The following is a 22,109-nucleotide window of genomic DNA, read 5'->3' on the forward strand; positions in this document are numbered from 1 at the left end:
GAACACAGTCGGCCCCTGGCGGCGGCGGGACGAACCGCTCCTAGTGTGGATGGCGCTCTCGCGTCGTCTGCTTTTTCACGTTGCGTGCGGCGAAAGACGCGTGCTGCACGCGACAAAACAACCAATATGTGTGCTCGTTTGGCAGTAAGCAATGACATAGTAACCTCTGCGTGCTCGTTTCCTCTACAAACGCAATAATCAGCGGCCGTTGCGGGTTAATGCGCTGGTGTAAGTCCACGAAACATCTTCGCTGTGGTCACCGGTTGAGTGTCAAACGTGTTATAAATATTGCTTCCACACATTGCACTTTTCTTATTGCTGAGTGCAGTCGTCTGCCGTTTCGGGAACGTCGAAGGGTGATCTTTGAAGCTGGCGTGACGATTATTTCAAGGATAAAAGTTTAGTATACGAAACGGGTAAGAAGCGACAAGACCTGTGCATACGCGTGCAAATTCCACACCCTTGCAAAATTCCGCTGTGTCCTTATAGAAAGAAGAAACAAACAAAAACATTTACACTGCACACGACCCGTGCGCTATCGCCCATCCGCGGACACGTATTGCACACCCGCAAGCGCCTGTGTGATCGTGTCCTTCCCGTACCTTTTCTAAAATAAATACCATTTTTGGACAGTCCTTGGTTATACTCTGGAGGAGGAATAAACATTTATTCAACTGTATCGAGTTGCTAATTTTACGTATTATTTAAAATACGTTTCTATGGATGCGCAAGAGTATTTAGGGGGAATATTTCGGTAAAATTAAGCTGTTGTGAGCTTGCGTCAGTCATATGGCATTTCGTGTGTCATTTTCATATATATCATTTTCAAATCCGACATGAATCACCTTGTCCAGAAACGTGTCTCACTCAGCATAACCAAATGCCTAATTTGTTCACGTCTTAACCTCTTAAGGTGGACCTAAGTTTAAAGAAAGAGGAGAAAACGCGTGATATAATGCACGTTGTTGCCCACATGTGTGTGGGGTGTGTGCCATGACGCGCTGTTTTTTTTTTTTAAGTTTTTTTCCCACAATGCTTGCTTTCAATGCAATTTTGAAAAAGGCGTCCCACAATTCCTGGACAATATCGGACCAAAGGGGGGTTAATCATTTTGGAAAATACGTGTACTGCTTTTTCACCGCTACAGAACACGACGCCTAGTGTAGTTTCGATTGTAAGTAATAGTGATAACCATAGTTTGGCTTTTCGCGCGCGTTACATGCGTTCTCTTCTCGCTGCTCTTGCAACGTTGGCAGGACCCCCTCCCCCTTTCCGAAAAAAAAAGAAATGCGCAGAATTTCATTTTTTAACCAATCCTCAAGAATTAAATGCCAAGACAAAGGCGATGGAACCCGTTACGCTGATTTGCAACGAGAAATAAAAAGGAAATGTTTTACTACATCTGCAACAGCGCAACTTCATTTATTGCCATCTCTAGGGTTCGTACGCGACCTTATACGCAAGAATGCAAACACATCTCGCTGTTGCAGGCACCTGTTAGATTTTAAAAGGAACGCAAATGGTCAACAGAGCAGCCGTCACAGAAAATTTGTGCTCACTTTGAGGTCCCAGAAGCATGGTTTGAACGCTGTAAACCTGCTTGTCACTATGCGAAAACCTAGCTAAACATGAGATGTTGATTGTACTGCGTGCGTTGACAATTCAATTCGCAAGTTCACTTGCGACGAAAGCTTTAAATAAGTGATCCGAAACCGTTATTCATGAAACCTTCAGAGTCGCTAAAATTTCATTTAAAAGACCCGTTAGAGCGGTTACATTTATATCTCTGCGCTGATCAAAATTCAGTAATTTTATGTTGCCTTTTGAACACACAAAAAATATCGTAAGCTCTTAGAAAGAATTTCGGGGCAGTTAAGTAGTGTTACCATTTCAGAGCAACCCACAAATGCAAGAATGCGTCATGCTACCAGTGAAAGGGATTGAGATTGCCGTTGTAAACAGAATTTCAGAGATCGAGGCTTCCTGATTTGTTTCTATTTATGCTTTTATTGAAGGCTCAAAGCCATAGTCTGGAAAGATCGAGCTTGCTACGAGCCACAGCGTACAAGTTCATTGTCACAATTACGGCCATTCTGAGATTCCCGATCAGTCGTCGCGTTTTTTGGCGTAATAATGAAAACTGACTGCCGGCTCCATGCTATACATTTGAACGTTGAGTAACCGAACTACAGCATACCACTCTTGTTTGCACCTTTCATGCGCACATACGGCGAGAAAAAGGCACGAAGCGCGCCCACAGTGTGCATTCTTACGGGCCGCTCAGCGGAGCATCCACACTAGCTGCGCGACGCTGGCGCCACCTACATGTCGAGCTCGCGGCGAATACCACCATGCGGGCGGGCTCGTCGGCCCCTGTTTCGCTGGTCGGGATAGAGTTGGACAGCGCGTGGGGGACAGGGCGACGACGGCCTGTCCGCAGCCCGAGCGGCGCTCCTTCTCGGGCGCCGAACAAGGAGTCCGGGGCGCGCAACAAAGGCTCGACGACGGCTCGCTGCCGACGAGGCTCGCCCTAACAGGGCAACTGTCATCGAGCCCCCCTGCGCCCCCCTTCCCTCCGCCCACGGACGCTCCCCGTTTTTAAATGGGACGTAATGAATGTCCAATTCGCTGGAAACTCCTCTAAAAATGGGCGGCCGGCTGCGGCCTGAACAGCGGCCACAACGGGGGCCACAGCTGGACGGGCGACCGTTGTGGCGACCGCCCCCAATCGAAAGGTCAATGGGGCCTGCACCGGGGTCAGCGCGCGCCGCGGGGGCTCGTGCAACTCCTTTGTGCCGCGGCGCGATTGAGATGTTCCGGGGAGCTGGCCGGGCCTCGCTCCCTCTTGCGCGACGCCTCGACCGTTGAAGGCGCGGACACATGTGCGTCCGAGGTGGAGTGTTTTTCGCTTCTTGTATGACATCCCGCTAGGCAGTGCAAGTGCTCTGCGCTGCCTCGAAGGCGCCGTCTTGGCTCGCTTTCCGCGCTTTGCGTTATTTGAATCTGGAAGGGCTGTCCTACGGAAGAGGGAGGCCATATCTTGTGCTCCTGAACACAGCTGCTCACGAAGGGCACCCTAAAAATTCAGAACGACATGCTTCTAAATTATACCCTTTTTGACGCTACCATACGACAACGCGATTTCACTAATGCGTGTGTGCATATTCGTGGCGGGTGAATTACGAAAAGTTTTTTTTTTTCTTTTTTGCAGTTTGCGGCGGAGATCGCAGCATTTTTTATAGCGCCCAATACAAAGGTATATCAATAGGGCATTAAACGGACCTCACGTAATGCTTGTGCACGTTCAAAAACACACCCCGGGGGCTTCTGGTTGAAAGTATAGCACGTATTGGCCGAAGCCTTTCGGGGTCTTAGCAAGGGGAGGCGCCTTCACAAAACATCAGTGGCGTCTCAGGTGGTGCTCATGGGCGACGGAATTGGCGAGGGCCGTGCGCACATGCAGTGTAGCAGCAGCCGAGAGACTAATGGCCACACACCAGGTCGGCGGCGGCGGCGCATGCGCGTGGGCATTCCGACGGTCGCACGACTCCAAGGGTGCCCAGCGCGGGTGTGTCCGGGAGCAAGGGTGGTGCCGCGGGTGTCCCGCCTGCCTCGCCCCGGCGGTCTACCGCCCCGTGACTCGACGCCGTGCCCGCAGTCCGCGGCGGCGACATTCCCCGAGCTTCATCTCCCAGCCCGGGCGTTGGCCGCGGAGAATACGCCCCGAGAGGACGCGTCTTGAAAAAGCCCGCTTCATTGAGACGCGAAGCGACCTTGGCTCGGTCGTGGCCCAAATGGAAGGCGGCGCCGGCCGACCAGAAGCGGAGACGCTGCTCGTTCGGCGGCCACCCGGCGTGCTCGCGGCCGCCCCCAGCGTTGAACAAAACCCGCACGGGCTCCCGTGGGACTCAGCGGAGACCTTCATTAAAGTCCGGCTGTCCCGCGCCGGACGCTCGAGCGCACTCGCTCTGGCCGTCCCGGCGTGTCGCCTTCCGCGGCCACTGATGGACTTGACGACAAAGACTCGCCATGCAGAGCCGCAAACAAGCTGGGACGCCCACTCGTCCAGGGGCTTCATCTGCAGGACCGCCGCGTGCTTGGCCGCCGGCCACACCCGAGTTATCTGCAGCGGCAATACTATTATATGACAATCGGACTTTCGGGGGGAATTCCTTCAGTTCTCGGCCTTGCTTGCAAGCGTGATTTGGGAGAGGGGCGACCCTTGATTTATCAGCAGTCGGAGTTTTAGGAGTTTCTAGCTCAATGTAGATGACATTGAAATACGCAAACACTGTTGACGAAATGCATGCTGGTCTTAATGACGTTTTCGGCGAGAATGCACGTAGCCTGCTTCCTGAAGTTTATTAAGTGCGCTTTAAATTGCTTAGTATAGCGCACGTTAAGCGTGAACATTGAACCGTAAGCCTGCAAGGACACAAAATCCTTCCGAAACCACGCCGTGGCATAGTGGAGGTTGAAGTCGCTTGGAATAGTGCGCACTGCGGGGTTATGGCGCGCTTATTGACAGTACAATTACAGATGTGTTTTGAATTTTTTCGCACGTCCAGTCTTGCTGCCCCCCCCCCCCCCTTCAATTTCAATTAGTTGTTAATTCTTGTCCTATTCTTGATGCATCAACAGCTGTTTTCCGAGGTGTTTCCTAAGTCTGGTGAACATTATGACGCGTTTGAGCAGCCTGTTGCACCCCATGGTTCTCTCATCGCCACGAGTTAACGGCGCTCGCCAGCCCTGAGCTGAGAGCGCCGTCCACTCTGCTCCCGCCGCGCTTATTGGCCAGCATTCCGCGTCGGTTCCCGCGAGAGCATTGGACAGTGTCGAATTCGCACTGAGCGGCTGACGCAAGCGGGAGCCCGAGCGGCGCGACACCTCCCCGCGTCTTTACAGCGGCCCTTCTTCCGGGCAATGGCTGCCATCATTTGCGCGGGTCATAATTGATGTCGAGCTTAACAATTGGGCGAAGTGGCGCGCCTCCTGTCGGCCCACTTCTTTCTTCCTCGACGGTGCTCTCTTCCGCTCGCTTATGACTCGGCGCACTGCGGCGGCCGCCTGTCGAAACTCATTGTCGCGCAACCATCTTCAGCGACCACTTTCCGGAAGCCGTCGCGGAACGAGTTCATTCGGCGGCGCTCGTTGATTATCGGCCGCCGAGTGGCCGGCCCTTCGGAACGCCACGCTTTCTCGCCGCACTCATCACGGCCGCAGACGCCAGATGACGCCGAAACCCGGCCGTCGGGCTCCTTTTTTTTTTTTTTTTTTTCCCTTCTGCTCGCGCTTGAAAAAAAAGGAGAGAGAAAGAGAGGCAGCCCGGCGCCTTTGCGGGGGGTCTTGGACCAACTGGAAGCCGCCGGCACGTATCGCCCCTGCGCCGGGAGCATCCGGAGGTAGTTAGGAAACAATTTTCCCGTGCCGCTCGGATTGCTTATTTTTGGGCTGCGGCAGGACGCCCGCTTTGTGTGGCTTCCACTGCTGCGAACCTCTGCTTTGGCAACAAAAGTGCGGGGCGCGGTGGTCCCAGCGCCACCGACGGGGTCTCCTCGCCGGAGGAGCGCTGTCATTACTGCGCCTCTCCCTGCAGCGCCCGACTACTCCGCCGCTGATTAGCCATGCGTATCCCCAGCAGCCGCGACCGATGGCGGCGCGCACTTTGGCCGCCGCGACACCTCGCCGCGGAGGAAACAATCAGCCCGGCGATGTGTGAGAGTGATGCCTCAATTTCGAAACTGTCGCCCGAGGGGGCTGGCTGCGCCGCCGCATCATCGCCGTGGCAGGTTCGAAAGCATTCGTTCGCTGATGTGAAATATGGGAATGTTCTTTACCGGACAACGGGGCGTCGACTTCTTAGCGAATGCACGTTTACTTGTGCGGACGTGAGTATGCGGACGGAGCTAGGTTCACACTGTGTCGTAACCGTCCTCCCACGGCTGTGGCAGCCCCTCGCTCGGCTGAACTGCACAGATACAGGCTGGGTTAACAGTGAGCTCACCTATGACGTCTCTTGATTATTTCCACCAAGTGACGCTCACTGGGCACTAACGTCATGGCTAAGATTGCTCGGCGTCCGCTTTCAAAGTTCTCCTTCGCGTCCAACGCGCGGGCCGCTGCTTTCCCGGGGCAGCAGCCGGCGGGGGCGGCGGCCTCTGGTCGGCCGGCCGCGCAGCTGCTTGGTCGTCCGTCGGTGATGAAGCCGTAAGACGGGCTGCTGTCAGAGACGCGCGGCACGAGAGGGGCCCCACGCAGGCCGTCGCTTAAACAAGAGGAAGTGGCCTCCCTTGCCGCTCAAATTACAACGTCACCTTAGAAATAACTACCTTGGCGGCCGAAATACCGCCGCCGACAAGCGCCGGGGCGTTGGGCCGCGCAGGGGAGGGGGAGCCCGGAGGAGCGACCACCCAGGATCTCGCTCACGCCAGACCATCGCCGGTCTCCCATCGTCCAGTGGCGGACGCACCCGAGCGCCGCATCGCCCCCGGCGGCCATCAAAAGGCCCCGCCGAACGGGCGCCGCCAATGGCTGCACGCGCGCCTTCGAGGGACGCCGAGTCCACGAGGAGGACCACGACCACCGTCTTCTGCCCGGGCCGTGAATTGCTCCGCCGTTCACCCCACGCCGGGCTGCAGAGAGAGCTGCATTCGACAGAATCCTCTCGACCGCTGCGGGTGCATCTCGGACCTTCGCCGCTGTAACTAGAGTATAAGTCGTCGACAGAGAGAGCCCCCCGTCCGACTAGGAAAGGATTTCGGCGCAAAGCTCGCACCGGTCATTTTCTTTGGTTGTCACGTGAACGAAACGGATATTGTCAACTACTCGCTACACACCCCAAAAACACAATGTCTACAGCCGCATGCGAACGGAAAGACTTGTAGACTAATTGCGCACATGTCGGACGCACAGGACGCTAAACGCTCTAAATACTTTCATGCAGTAGATTTTATGCAACCGAACAAACACACGCACAAATGAAAGAATCAATGAATCTGCATTAAAGAAAACGGTCTCGCCTGTAAAATGAGTGCGTGTAATTGGCGAGAAGGGAAGAGCGCGTAGCTTCGGCGTCGGGCCGTTGATTTCCCTATATATAGCGGGACTTTTGTTATCCGGGAGTCGCAAGCGCGGTTGTCCTGCCGCACGGAACGCTATCGCACGCGCAACGGACGTGAGTTTCCTGGCGAACAATAGGACAGCATACGCCTCGGATGTCTCACGAAAAGTGACGCTGTGCGCTCCTCGCGTGGGCGCATGACAGGCCGCTACAACAGCGCTACACAGTGTGCGCCCCCGCGAGGAAGCGGACAACATGGCGGCACTTCATGGAGCGATTCCCGCTGCGCGATCCATGCAAATCATCCCGGGCGGAGCAGCTTGGCTAAGCTGCTGTCCGGGGTTTGTCGAATCTGGGCTTAAGATGTGGCACGAGTCCCGAGCCCCTGTCAGTAGGGCGGCGGACAGCGGCTCCCCGAGGGGGACACAATGTCCCGTTGGCGAGCGCACCAGCCGGCCGCTCTGCAGGTGGGCCCGTCAAAGAGACCATCGCGCTTTCGCCGCTGCTTGCCGCTGGTGGAATCGCCCACTCGGAAAACCCGCCGGCCGAAAAGGTAAACCTGAAAGAGCTATTAAGAGATTTCTTTCTGCCCTGCACTGCGCTGTGCCATATGCTGCGGCCGCTCAATGCCGTTCCCGTTGGCTCTGTTCGCGAGAGGGCCCAGTGTATCCGCAGCCGTGTTTACACGCACTTTGGACTCCCCGGCAGCGAGAACTGGGGCCGCTGACAGGGCGCTGCCACCGGCCCCCAGAGTGGCGCAGCGGCAGCATTGTCGTCGCCTCCTGAATCGCTCGGCGTGCGGCAGCAGATGACGCGAGACGACGCCTGGTAGGGGTGCGCCGCTCGGCCCGCCGGGTGAAGCTCCCGCTACGGTGGCTCCATAACTCTTTCGCCCGGCCAATTGAATCGCTTGCTACTGCTCCCCTGAGCCAAAAGCCCGAAAACTTTCCCCGTGCTTTCTCTAGTTTCTTTGTTGTTGTCTGTAAACAGGATGTATCGCGTACACTGCAACGCAATCGTCACATATACCCTTATGAAAACAAACGTTGTGACAAATGCTCATGTGTTGATGTCTCATTTACAGAGGAAGTCTATTACGTCCTGAATCGTCTATTTTAATCGTATATCGGAGTATTCCGATGTGCATACAGGCCCCAGAGTGACACCTTCTTGGCCGCCTGATTGGGCACTGCATACCGTTGGCTCATAACATGTGCGAGAGCGCCGCCTGAAACGTTGCGTGCATTCACAGTCTAACCCCGAAAGAAAGGGGAAAAAAAGCTTGATGCTGTTAGAGTGCACACGAGGCACTTTTATCCCTGCCAAGCCAAGGTCGTGAAACCAAAGATTTCAGAGCATTCAAGTACGCTCGCGAATTTGTTCAAATAACTGCGCACGGCAGGCGCAACAATGAAATGCGTCGTCAGCGAGCCCAGCCTTCTGTTTCTTCTTTTTGTAATTCAATATCGAATGACAGGTACCATCGCGCTGTAGAAAGCATGACATTTGATCCCCGAATTGATTCACGCCGCATGCAAAGGCTTTTCAATGTGAGCCGAAACATGAAGCCCGTACGCGCAGGCGTTTTTCACACATGCAGAGTCTCTGTCAAAAATTCAGCCACCGCTATTGTGGAAAGCGAATCCACAACCTCGCTCACAACATAAAGCGAAATGCCAATAACCACTCCTCCATCGCGATCGGGTAAACCGAAGATTCTATTGAGACCTCAGCACAAGACGCATAGAATTCGCACATGGAAAGAGTAGAATTCGCATTTTAGGCGTAATTTAGAAGCAATACTAGAATGTTTCGATTAGATGACAAGAAAAAAAAAGCTTCCAGGCTTCCGCATACTTTTGAGCAATACGATTGCACTATACTGCTGGACTCAGCCCAGCATGGATAGGGATGGCATAACGTCCTAGTTTTATCACGTCCGGGATAGTGGCGTGTCACCGCACTTTTTGTAAACGGGCTCCTTAATGATAAGGAATGGGGTGCCAAGAGCCGTACACCACCCCGCTCCAACCGGTGCACACGCGGATATCCAGTCTTGGGATAGCACCACGAGAGGAGCGGAGGATTATTGTCTTTCAACGATTGCGAGGTTTCCAGCGGCTGTTCAGGATACGGCTGAGCTTTCCATAGGTGTACTCACCCCAAAGCGAACAATTACTGGGTATTGGAATTATTTTGCTTACGAGCGTTGTGAAGTTCCGCGGGGTTATATATGCATTTGAAATGAAAAATTTAGAACCCTTTCACCACTGTGAAGATGAAATGACAGCAAGCCATATTAGTGCAGACGGGAATTCCACAACATTTACAACCTCACTGTGAGCTACGTAATTATGAAAAGTAGACGAAGCTCGGCGTAACGTTAGAGTCGTCCTATAGCGGCCAATCGCAATTTCGTTTGTTCCGGGACAGTTTGGATAAAACAAGGGTTACGGCCGTATTCTGCAACCATCACTCTCTCCGCAGACGGCCACGTATTGACAGCAGACGGGAGTGCGGCGTTTACTGCTTCACTGTCAAATAATTGTGACAAGTAAATGAAACTCGGCGTAATGATGCACTCGTCTCGGCGGCCAATTTAAGTATGATGTCTTCTAAGATGTATACGTTAGATTGAGAGCTACAGAACATTTTGCACTAGTTCTGGAGATGAGAATTCGTATTCCATGCGCCCCTGCCGACAAACGTAGGTTTAGTCGGAACCTACCCATGTACTACTACGAAACCTCGTATTAAATGTTGTTATTCGCGGATACCCTATATATATATATGTATATATATATATATATATATATATATCGGTGTCGTGCCCAATAGACGTTTATGAACAAATGAAATGGTTGTTGTGCTTGCCTTCACGGAAAGGTTCACAATGTGTTGACTTCATGCGTTTGTTGTTGTCAGGGGACGTGGAAACAAATCCCGGCCCCACTAAGAAAGGTGGTAGTCTTGACAAAGATAGCGATTCTAACACCCTCGCCTCTGTGTTAGAAACTGTGCGCCGAATCGAAGCAGGGCAGCAGACGATACTGAACGAACTCCAGGGTTTAAAGGAAAAACAGTTGGCAACCGATAATGAAGTTAAACGCCTCACTGAAAGGATTGTTGCCCTTGAAACTAGTGTTGCCTCTCAAAACTCTCCAGTGGAAGGCACTTCTAGTAATGTTTTACACACATTAACAAACCAGTTACAGACTGTTACGTTAAGGTGCGACGATGCGGAAAACAGAATGCGACGTTCTAATCTGCTGTTCTATGGGATTGATGATGACGAGAACGAAGATTGGGCTGCATCAGAAGAAACAATTATCAAACTTTGCACAGATAAACTTGAGGTGCCTAGCACGAGCACTCAATTCGAACGCGTTCATAGGCTTGGCCGTTATTCCCCCGACAAACAAAGGCCAATAATCGCGAAATTTTCCTTCTGCAAAGATAAGCAGAAAGTTCTTTCATCCGCATTTAAACTTAAAGGGTCAACCGTGTCGATTGGCGAGGATTTTTCACCATCTACAAGATTAGCAAGGCGCAAACTGGTCGAGTTTGCAAAAATACAAAAACAGAAATTTAACTTGTCTGTTGACAAGCTTCGCATGGGTAAAGAGAACATGTCCCCAAGCCGCCTCTGTCACGTCGTACTAATCCTTCTTTGAAATTATCATTCACTAACATCCGCAGTCTGCTGCCTAAACAGGATTATATTTGTTCTTTTCTTGAGGACAGCGACACTGATATTTTGGCATTAACCGAGACGTGGTTACATGACCAAATAGGCAATAGCGAGGTTCTTCCGGATAGGTATAACTTTAATATATACCGACGGGACCGCCGCCAAAAAAGGGGCGGTGGTGTTCTTCTTGCAGTTAAAAAAACAAGTTCATCCTTCGTCATTGAAACTGAGTCGCCTATAGAAATAATCTGGGTTTCTTGCATGACCTCAACTAGTAAAATCTTAATTGGTGTTTGCTACCGTCCTCCCGATGCTTCCAGTTCATTTATTGATGACTTGTTTGACAGTATTAACCTCGCTTTGAAGAAATATCGGGGGCATGAAGTTTACCTTCTTGGAGATTTCAATTACCCGCAAATTGATTGGCCTTTGTTGTCATCCACTTGTAGCAGCTCAACCAATTTCTTAAATTTAATTCTGGACTTTAATTTCTCTCAAATTGTAGACCAACCAACCCGGGGACCTAATGTTTTAGATTTAATTTTCACCACTGCACCTGAAACCATAGGCCCGTTATCTTATTTGGGTGGATTTAGTGACCACAAACTAATCCAGTTAACCGTTGAAATGCCTACTCCAGAAACAGGATTCAGTAATTAAAAAATTCGCGATTATAGCAGAGGGAATTACGTTTGCATGAACTCTGATTTGGATGTCTTTCTTAATCAAGTTTTTCTGCCAACATTTAACGACCGTACTGTGGAATCCAACTGGCTCCTTTTTAAGCACAAATTGTGCTCGTTAGTCGATAAGTACGGACCCCTAATTAGTATCAGTAACCACAAAACTAACCCATGGTTTAATAAAAATCTTCGAACATTGAGAAGTAAAAAGAAAAGATTGTACAAAAATGCAAAGAACGAGCCTCGCGCATCCTCATGGAAAAAATACACCGATTTCCTGAAAGTATATAAGCTGGAGTTAGACCGGGCCAAAACCAAGTACTTTACCCAGGATCTTCCTTCTGTTCTAAAAAACAACCCTAGAAAATTCTGGCGTACAATTTCCCCTTGTGTTGATGATAATAAAATCTGCTTGTTTGATAACGACACTCCCCTTTCTGATGAACAGTGCGCATCGGCCTTCAACTCATTTTTTACGTCTGTCTTCACCAGAGAAGATCATACCAATATGCCCATTGTTAGTGACCTTGATTGCCCTTTTATGAAGGAAATTGATATCACCCCTGAAGGAATCGTCTCTCTCATTAATAATCTAAAAGTATCCACTTCTAGTGGCGTTGATAACATCAACGATAAGATACTAAAAAACACAGTAAACGTCTCAAGTCAAATATTATTTCATATTTTCAAACAGTCTTTAATTTCAGGCCAGCTACCCACAGATTGGAAGATAGCCAAAGTCATTCCCGTATTCAAAGATGGTAATAAAACGTCACATGAGAACTATCGACCCATTTCATTACCATGCATCTGCTGCAAGTTACTTGAGCACATCATCGCATCGCACATTTTCAGACACCTAGAGAAAAATAAGTACTTCCACAAAAATCAGCATGGCTTCAGAAAAGGTTTCTCTTGTGATACCCAGTTGCTTGAATTTTCCTCAGATTTGCATTTCAACTTAAATAATAACCAGCAAACAGACTGCATATTCCTCGACTTTTCTAAGGCATTTGACCGTGTTGCTCATTGTCGCCTCATTTCTAAATTATCAGCTCTCCGCATAGACTCATTAACTTTATCGTGGTTGCGAAACTTCTTGTCGCTTCGCCAACAGTTTACCGTCGTGAATGATTCTTCCTCAACTATAACTGACGTCACCTCAGGGGTACCTCAAGGGAGCGTCCTTGGTCCATTACTGTTTTTAATTTACATTAACGACTTGCCCAATAACATTTCATCATGCGTGCGGCTTTTCGCAGACGACTGCATCATTTATCGTGTCATTAACTCTGCCCAAGATCACATTACCTTGCAAAAAGACCTCGACCAAATTAATTCCTGGTGCGCGACTTGGCAAATGATGTTAAACACAACTAAGTGCAAAACTATCTCCTTTTCTCGTAAGCATACTCACTCTGATTTCACTTACCATGTAAATAACGCAGCAATATCACGAGCCACTACCTACAAATATTTAGGCATCAATTTCACTTCTACACTTTCCTGGTCCACTCACATTACTTCAATCTGCGCAAAAGCATCTAAAACTTTGGGACACCTGCGTCGTAACCTGCGTAACGCGCCACCAGCCATGCGCCAATTGTCCTACTTCACATTCGTCCGCCCGCAGCTAGAATTCGCCTCATCTATATGGTCACCTCATCAAAGCTACTTAATTAATCTGGTCGAGTCCATCCAAAACAGAGCCGCCCGTTTTATATCTCTGAACTATAGTCGCAATTCAAGTATCACACAGATTAAAATTGACCTTTCATTCCAACCACTACAAGTTCGTCGCATGGTCGCTCTTTTGTGTTTGTTTCACAAATACGCCCATAGTGATAACCCATCCCCGCTCCCCCTCGAACCCCCTTCACGCGTCTCGTCACGTTTACACAATCAATTCAGCTTTAAGCGTATCTATGGGGAAACACTTGCATTCAATTCATCGGCTCTACCTCGCGCCATATCTCATTGGAATGAACTTCCGGACGCTATCGCTTCTATAACAAACCGTGACAAATTTCGTGAACTAAATGCGCATTTTTCCTAATCTTTTTACTTCACATGTGTGCTTCCCACATACCCGATAACCATGCTTTCTATCTCTGTTTACACATTCCTTGAATTTTTCTTTTGATTTGAGTGTTTATGAAATTTTGTGGGTACCTTTTCATTAAAAATGTATAATGATGTCCTGTTAATCTTGTTTATATTTCCCTTTTAGAATGTGTTGGCTATATGCCCCAAGTTCCTCTTTATTGTATGCCCCCCTTACCCTATGCTCCACCTGGAGCCTGTAAGGTTTTTTATAAAAAATAAATAAATAAATAAATATATATATATATATATATATATATATATATACATATATATATATATATATATATATATATATATATATATATATATATTATATATATATATATATATATATATATATATATATATATATATATATATATATATATAAAGTAGAGAAAAACATACCTGCCGGGCTGCCGGGTGGGATCCGAACCCACGACCTCCAGAATACGCGTCTGGTGCGATGACCACTACGCTACCGGCGGGGCTGCGCTTCCCTCCACTTTCTGGTGTATCTATGTTAAGGTAATTGTTTCGCGCGCTTGGGGGTGGTTGCCAGCGCCACTCCGACTAGTGGCGCTCGTCGGAGCGGCGCTGGCTAAGAGGTTTAGAGGTGAAGGCGTAGGTTTTGCTTTTGTAAGTTGGCTTTCCCACATTATGTGTTTCACAGTGAAGCATGGCCATACACGGAGGGAGCGGGGTTACAACCTCGCTTTGTACTCCTCTGCACGCACGTACCGCCCCTTTCTTGAGTCGCGTATTATCCTCGCTACGAGCGGCGTCTCTCTCGCCCCTGACATTTCGCAATGCCGCACGCTCTTCGGAGGCCACCTGTGCGGTGCGCTAGAGCCTGCGCTATGATTGACGTAGACGCGCTATAATAAACGTCATAGTCTGTACCCACTAATCGTGTGTGTCCTTTGTCTGTGACGTAGACAGCGGGCCACTGTTCTTGTAATTCAATATAGCAAATCCTGTATATATAAACCTCAACATAGCAAATCCAACCAGAGCGCCAGCTTCGCTGGACTTCCCTCCTCACGGGGTGGAAGCGCTCTGATTATTAGATGCGACGCATCTCTTGCTCTGAGGCATGTCCCTCCTGCGTCGGCGTCGGCGGCGTCCGCACGCCACCTGCGCATGCGCGACTCTCCTCCGCTCTTCTCTCCGACAGCTGTGCGCAACACTCTCACTCCGTCTCATTATCATAAACAACAGCTGCGTGCGCGTGCTTCGCTCCGCTCCCGTCGCGCAAGTACGCGCATGCGCGACTCTCCTCCGCTGTCTCCTCTCCTTCAGGCGCTGTGAATATAAAGCGGGTAGCGCGCTGCGGCGGTTCAGTCAGCGCTCGCTCTCGTTCGACTTCGCGTCACTTTGCTTGACGACTGCGTGCTTGACTTGATTTCTTCCGATGAAAACGTGATGGAAGCGACAGTCCCTTCAGCGAGTGGACTGACGCAATCCAATACCAGCGTCAGTCCAAACGCTCCCTCCTGATGCGTCGCATCACATCAGGGTTCCCTCGCGAGAAGATGGGCGTAATTTTCTCTTACTGTTTACCCATCTTTTATCTTATTATTTATCTAATTACCTCTCTTATCTATTTAGCCCGCCTGAAGACAGCACAATTACGTACGTTATTCCTCCATGGCAGCTTCACCGCTGACCTCATTCTTGGCGTTGTGCCCTCTTTTATCGCCGAGCTTCATACACCCGCGACGTTAATCTCGAAGGTTACTGCCCGTAAAATCCAATGTAGTAAGTGGAATGCTAGTGGTAGCGCTAGAGAAGGGGGATCGGCGCTTCGTTATGTGCGCTATCGGACGACGTGCTTCGAACGTTCCCGCATTCCGCACCACACATCCTGGGGGTCGTCTAGCTACGCATCTTCTTGCTCGCGCGGCATTCTTTCCCCCTGTGACCTCGGTTGACAGGCTTCACGCTCCGACTGAACGACATTGTTTAGCAGCGCTCTTTCTTTGCTGCCACCGACGCCTTCTGAGGAGTTGAAACACCGGCGGGTAAATTTTTCGCTGTCATGGTCCCTCGAAACATGTGATTAATTGATTGAATAATTGATTGGCTGTTTTACAAAGCGTTGTTCGAAACAACACCGACGTATGTGCCACACTGTAAGTATGTCAAACACAGTTCCAAGCTTGAAACACCGGCGTACTCGCTTTCCGTTGGCAGGCGCACCTGACTGACACGCTTCATGCATACACCGGCGGCGCTAATCTTCAAAATCAGGGCATATACACTCAGGCGTTATAAGAACCGCCTTTTGAACGTGTGCGGCGATATAATTGGCTTGGTACGCACAACGCCATCGCATATGTAAGCCGAACAAAGCCAACCTGACAAGTGATGCTTTAACGACCACCTAGCGTTTCCCTTGAATTGGGGTTTCTTAAGGGCCGGGATATTAGCAAATTTAATACTAATGTGTGCTGACCCGTCATGGGCGCTGAATGGGCCACTGCATTGCTAGGCTTTCCATCGTAGCTATAGTAGTTACCTGTGTACGTACCAAGCGCACTCCCTGAGTAGTGAAACGGTGAGCTATGCAAGATATGTCATAAATCATTCCTCCCCTGCAGGGTATTACTTACGCGCGACCGACTTTTACGCGAACGACTCTTTCTCTCTCTCCCCCTTTTGCGATTCCAAAGCAATGACGTAAACCTGAAGTTGATTTTATCCGATCGTCTAGTCACCTCCGTTCCGGCACTCGGAGCTTCGGCTGCAGCGTCCCCCCGCCGTCGGATGCGAGGTGCCATGTAGACCGGTGACGCAAGGGGGCCCTTGGCATTTTACGTACGCCGCGGTGGGCGCCCCGCCTGACTGGTCGGCCCAGCGCTGTCGGCGGCGAGCGCCGGGGTACAGCTGCGCGGGCAGCGGCGGCAGCCAGCACGTGCGAGCGGCGGCTGCAGGAAGTGGTCGCGGGGAACCTGTTGCGTCGTCGCGGGCGGCCAAGACGGCGGATTAGAGCTCGCCCATGCCGCCGCTCGCCCTCCTGCGGGTCACATGGCGCCGGAGACGCGTGGGCGCTAATCCTGAAAGAAGACGGTTTCCTGCACACAGGAACGTCGGAGCACGGGCCTTGGGAGGGATCAGCGCGCGAAGCCTCCGTTCTCGACTAATAGGAGCCTGCATGATTGAGATGTGTTGTCCGGGATCCCTTCCGCACCGCTGCTCCGGCCTTGTGCACCGGGATCGTGCATGACCAAGGCCCGGTGCTCTTACACGGCTTCTTCCGCTCACCACCGCGGCGACACTGGCTAGCACAGTAGGACGGGACTTTTCGGCCCCTCCTCTGGCGCTGACTTAACGGGAGGCCGGAATGCGGCGAGTGGCCGAAGATATATATGCTCGCTGCCTGAAACCTGGCGCAGCCATGGCTAAATCCGCCCGACGCAGGCAAAATGATTCGTGGGTTGAAACAGGCACGTATGAGACCCGCCGCGGTGGCTCAGCCCGAGGTCGCGGGTTCGATCCCCGCCGCGATGGCTGCTTTTCTGGTGGAGGCGAAGTCTCAACTGCCGAAGTCTCAACTCCCGTGTGTTGAGACTTCGGCGCACGTTAAAGATCCTCAAGTGGTCAATATTAATCCGGAGCCCTCCACTGCAGCGCGCCTCATAGCACGGGTGAAGCTTCTGCGCATCAAACTCCACAATCAATCAAGTTACAAAAAAAGCAGCGTTTGGATTTCGGAGCGAAGTTTTTCTTGTTTTCTTTTCCTTCCTCAGCAGCTTCGATAGAGCGGGTTCCATTTGCGGACGATCTCCCCGGTCCCCGGCGAGAGCGCCGTAGTCCGCGGGCAACGGCGGCGAGCAGCGCGCGCGCTAATAGCGCGGGAGCATGACAGCGCGGGCATTCGAACACCCAAGAAGAATCGTGACGCATTCATCGCTCCTCTCCCTTTCCCCGAAGGCCGGCGTTTCCTTGCGGCGGCGGCGACATTGTGCGGGCGCTAAGGGACTGCCGCGTTACCCGCGGTGACCGCGACTCGCACCGTAGTGTGCGCGCGTGCTGTAACGAGGCCTGATTAGGGCCCGGCGCGTGCATCCCGCGTCGTGCTGGGCGCGTGTGGCGGCGGCACGCAGGGCGCGCACCAGCGTCGCCGAGTTCGTAGACCTCCAGCCGAGCGCCCTAATGAAGACTGCGCGCCGAAGACGACGCCGCGAGCACAAAGGCCGGGGTGCCTCGTAAATAAAGCGCCAGGGGCAGGTGGGGCAGTGCGGCTGCTGCCGCGGACCGGTACCGGGAAGCTCTTTTCCGGCCGCTAGCAGCAGTGGTGCGCAAATCACGCGGCCCACGTGGCCCACAGCCAAGGTCCCGGGCGCTACGCCCAGGGATCGGCCCGCTGTGTGGTCCCCGCAGTTCCCAGAAGGGCGAGGGCGAGGTGGCAGCAGGGCGGCCGCGCGTCGGCCAATGGCGGCCCGTCGGACGCCCTGGCCCCGGGGCGATCCACCTCTGGCAACCCGCGGAGCTACACGCCGCCCCCCCCTTTGCGGACACACGCGCTCGTGGAGAGTGGGCACCGCATCATCCCAGAGCATCTCCACCCCTCACCCCCTCCCGGAAAAGAGGGCCCTCACGGAGACGCACTGCCGAGGCGAGCTCTTAACTGTACAAACTGGAACGCTTCGCCAGGAGCCGCTTTCCCCGTCCCTTCTCCATTTTGCGACAGCATTAAATGTCCGATTACAAAGCACAAAAGCCACCGTACAGCGTCGGCGTCTGTAGCAGCGAAACGGCTCCTAAAATGGCCGACAGCGAAAATCGATATAAAGTAATCGGGTTGGAAGAAATGAATAAAGCTTGGGACTGGATGGGGATCGAACCCAGCGACTCCGGAATGTCCCCCCAGCACGCATCCCCAACACCCTTTCGGTGCCATGGCCTGACTAAATGGACCTGGAGAATGCGCTGTGGCGTGTGAATTCGATAACGTCGACAACCGGTGCACGCCCCTCGACGTACAATGGGCTCGGCTGGTTCCGGACACTTCATCGAACATCCTCCTCCTGTCGCGGACCCAGAAATTTCGCAGGGGGCCGCGCCCGCTTCCCATGCGTACGCCGGAGGTGGCGAGGTATGAAGCCAACAGTAACCGCTAATGGCCAGAAAACATGGCAAAAATTTTGATGCACCAATGGCAGGTGAGTGCGTTTCGATGAAACGGGCCTCGCCGATTCGATAAAACGGCGTTCGGCGTAACGGTTTCGATAAAATGGCGTTCGATAAAACGGCGTTCGATGAACTGTCCCGGACCTGAGCTCGGCGTTGCTTGAAACGACGTTAGGATCAACATCAAGGTAGCCACTCGTTTCGTCTATGTTGAACACAGACCTGGATTGGCCTAGAACTGCCACTGGCTGCGACGCGTTCCATAGCGCGTGCATACCGATTGTGTCGCACATGATATTGTAACCTAGTGTCATAAAACGCTACTTTTTCCCTTCGAAAGTATACGCACGCGAGATCAAACTCAGCGTTAACAAGTTCCTACTCACGGAAAAAGACGCAAAAATACGGCCTTCATTGGCGGCACGGCTTTTACTGAGTAAGCACAAATTATTTGAAAACAGTGACCCACGTCCCTGTGATGGAAATTGTTTTGCAAACAGCCGAGTTCGCTAACAACCGCCGAGCACCTCCACTCATTACGAATACGGACAGCACGACAGTCACAGCTGATGCATGGGCGATAGAGGTCCACTTTATCGCGAACTCCGGTTACAACGAACAAATGCCGTGTGGCGTGACCGCAGGTTCGCCATAAGTGGGCCCAGTGGTAGTTTTACGCACACAGCAGACAGACACCGTTTTTAAAGAGTGCTCATTTGATCAGGTGTTGACAGACTTGAACACAATCGATTACAAGTAAATGATTAAATCATGGTCAATCACGCTTTAAAAAAAAAACTTTGATAACGCTTAAATTCTTGATTCGATATAGTTGGTGGAATTTAGGCACTCTATTCTTTATTGTGCTAGTAGCTCTTTTTTTTTTAGTTCACAGAACTCAGCGCGAATTTTTCCGGCGAAAAGAGCGTCGTTTTCGCTCAGACGTATTGGGAAATAGCACCCTTGGTGTCTGTTTTCTTGCCGCGACCACACCTCAAACCACACCTCACACCTCAAACCTCAATTCGTACTTTTTGAGTACGAATATAATCCCCATTTGGTTTCGTACTTTGGGCCTAGTTGCCAAACGCACCGCTGCCAAATGACTGTAGCTATACCGGATTAGAAGCCAATGATTAATATCGTGACGTGAATAGGAAGTTTTGAATCTATGCTCGTAAAAACCTTGAAATAGTTCCTACATTGTTCCTTCGCTATTACATTTCTGAGAAACCAATAGGCACTGACCGGGAGAAAAGACGGCTAGCAACGACGAGCATTTTGCGATACCCGTTGCCTATAGGACGCGATAGTGCACGCGTATGGGGAAGGTGGATAGAACATGCTGAGGAACCCGCTCTAAGGCTTCCTGCTCAAGTCCTGTTTCTATTATAGCATTATTTTGCTGTGTGCGAGCTTGTTTCCTCTTAGAAGATGCAGTTAAAACGAAAACAATAAAACTAAGCTCATAGTCAAGGTTACAAACTGGGATAACGACTTAGTTGTACATATTTCGTTTTATATAGTGCTTTGTAACCGCTGGGTTATGTATTTTCATATTTTTGTTATTTTAAGGCACGTTATTCAATTGCCGTTAGTTTTTCACCTTCTCCACCCCTCCCTCATGGCGATGGTTCCAACGTCTGTTGCTGAGAAGCGAAGTTACGCATTCGATTTACAATGCATGACTTCGGAGACTTGTAGGCAGTTTTGCGCTATAATGAACTGGTGCATGCGTTTTTCGTACATTGCAACACCCAGGTTTCGTACGCAGGTCGTTAACTTAATGTTACAAGGGCCAGAGTCGCGGCTTATGCACTCTCAAGTAAACGCGGGAAACTTATGGGCTCAAGTACAAAAAAAAAATAATAATGACTGCTGCGGTAGCTTAATGAGGTGGGAAAGAATGACTCAGCAAAACATTAAAAGTCCGGGATGGCATATTCTTATGCTGCGAAGTAACTTGGAAAGCAATCTTTCTCTCCCCGTAATTGTCTAATTACATGTTTAAACAAGTCCCGTTTAACTCGAATTAATTACTTGTTTAAGAGGTAGTTGTAACGTTAATCAATTGCATTTCTCAGCAACTGGCACGAGATGAACTATTTTACATGTGGCCACTTGCCGGAGTTAAAACTCGATACATTTCTCCACTCACCGAGAAATCTATAAATAAACTAGATTGCGATACACCAAGATTATTCTTTTCATTTTATTTTCGGGGGGGGGGGGGGGGGGTGATAAAAGAGCGCGTTACGCGTGATACCATTCAAGTGACAAGCTACATAATCCAGTGGGGGACTTCTACTTTTATTCTGTATTAGTGCTTCTCAGAGCAGCAAGCAACAGAAATTTCGCTCGCGTGCACGCGCTTCGACCTGTCCGAGAGCTTTAGATCTAATTATTTCACTTAGAATAGGCAGCGCGGCAGATTCTACCTCTAGCATATTTATTTTTTTCTTGGACATAAATTGCAACACCAACCGACAGAGCGCTGTCCCGGGACGAATTAGCATCCCTATATACGTTCACCTTTTTTTTTTTTTTTTTTTGTCGCCACAAACTGACGTTCCTATTTGTTCACCGTCTGGGCTTGTACGCAGTTTGCTTTATGTTTTTCCCGAAAGCCTGCGTACGAAGCCTGCATATGCGGGACGATCGAGCGCCTTTCCATGCCAGCTGGCAGCGTCCGTCTCGCATGAGTTCAGTTGAAAGGGTTTTTATTGCTCACATTGGCATGTCATCCATGACGGCGCCCCCATCACTCAAAGTCCTACCTTAACCCCCCAAGGCTACGAAGCATGTGCCGTGCATGGTTCAGGGCTCGCGAATGATCTTCATCGCCTGGCTGAGGGTCTTTAACGTGTTCACTGCGTGCTTCACCCTTCAGAAGGTTACGTCAGCACGGAATCGAGCCTGTGTCCTCATGCTCAATACCAATGCGCCTTAGCCACCGTACGGTGCTAATCTGCTGGTGTCAAAACGGATCAAGTTGCGAAGTGCAATGAAGTTTCGAGGTAGGTTACAGCTTCATCGTATTTAGGAGCTTAGTATACTTCCAAATGTAAGTATCATCCGCTACCATTCACTCAGAGCAATGTGCAGATCTTTTTTTCTGGCATTAATAGACATACTGCAGACCGGTTCTAGCTCATCGAAAAAAAAAAAAAAAAAGCAACACTAGAGACGATACATGAAGATGGTTTTAATTGCCCTCTTACTCAGTCACAATCCATTATCTCTATGTAGTAAAACTCGCACAGTCGCGAGGGCGCCTCTAGGAATTGCGTGATTTGAATTCGGGCAATTTGACGTGTCAAAGCTTTCGTGCATCAAGCGTGTTGTACCATATACTTCGTGGCTTTGTTATGCATCGACGCAACAAAAGACGGGTGAGCTGGTTTTATGTCGGCATAACTTTGTATAGACGCATCATAGTAAGCACTGACTGCTG

At 50.6% G+C, this 22,109-nt stretch overlaps 1 protein-coding gene and 1 non-coding gene across 3 annotated transcripts in view; one reads left to right on the forward strand and one right to left on the reverse strand.

The window, feature by feature from the left end:
• L (zinc finger protein Lobe) overlaps nucleotides 1–22,109 on the forward strand; it is a 203,644-nt gene that overhangs the window by 155,617 nt on the left and 25,918 nt on the right. The window lies entirely within an intron of this gene.
• Trnat-cgu (transfer RNA threonine (anticodon CGU)) lies at nucleotides 13,935–14,007 on the reverse strand. Its single transcript has one exon. It is a non-coding gene; the product is annotated as a tRNA-Thr (tRNA).

Source organism: Haemaphysalis longicornis, unplaced genomic scaffold (genome assembly GCF_048455015.1).
Source record: "Haemaphysalis longicornis isolate Haplotype H1 unplaced genomic scaffold, Haemaphysalis longicornis Haplotype H1 scaffold_1, whole genome shotgun sequence".
Classification (NCBI taxonomy): domain Eukaryota; kingdom Metazoa; phylum Arthropoda; class Arachnida; order Ixodida; family Ixodidae; genus Haemaphysalis; species Haemaphysalis longicornis.